Source organism: Diaphorina citri, unplaced genomic scaffold, assembly GCF_000475195.1.
Source record: "Diaphorina citri unplaced genomic scaffold, Diaci psyllid genome assembly version 1.1 scaffold124, whole genome shotgun sequence".
Classification (NCBI taxonomy): domain Eukaryota; kingdom Metazoa; phylum Arthropoda; class Insecta; order Hemiptera; family Psyllidae; genus Diaphorina; species Diaphorina citri.
The window spans coordinates 32,097-32,908 of NW_007377561.1; positions in this window are offsets into that span (position 1 = coordinate 32,097).

Below are 812 nucleotides of genomic sequence, written 5' to 3' on the forward strand. Positions count from 1 at the left end.
CGACTAAAATACATAGAAATGACGACAATATTGCTCATAGTACTTACTGATTTTAAAAATGGAGGACGGTTTTTTTTTTCATTTTTTTTTTTTTACTTTTTTTCAATCCCGGATTTTCAATAAATTGAGAAGGAAAGACGCCCTTTATCCTCCTTCTTCTTCTTCTCCTTCTTCTCCTCCTCCTTCTTCTTTTTCTTCCTACGTCTTCAAAATATTTCCCCATTCACTCTCCCGTGAGACTTTTTAAAAGGAAACCCATTTCCCGTTCAGTGGAGAATCTCTCTCTCTCTCTCTCTCTCTCTCTCTCTCTCTCTCTCTCTCTCTATTTTTTTCTTCAAAGATGCGCCAGAATTATACTCTCTTTATAGAAATTATACAGGGTGGCCCGTAACTTTTCATCCTGACATCCTGTTTCTGAGTCCATCTTTAGGGAGATTTAACTGTTGATGTTGTCCAATCTTAGTCATAAATAGAGGTATTCAAACACTATTCCCTATCCATACAATCATCTCATAAAACATAATATCTTTTACAATCATCTCATCCATACAATCATCTGAACTAAATCAAGAATACCTTACATAATAAGAAGAAGTTATGGTCCCTAAAAGTACAGAAGTACTTACAGGGATAATGAAGAATAATTATATGTTAAGAATATTGCAAAGAAAGAATAAAACTTATTATGCCAGTCTGCCTAATACAGGCTGCAGTATTTCTGCCTCCATAAAAGACATTAGAATAATCCAATGTCGCGCGATGTCACCTGACACGTCCTCACTGCCTCGAGAAGATAGATTCACCTCGTCGAT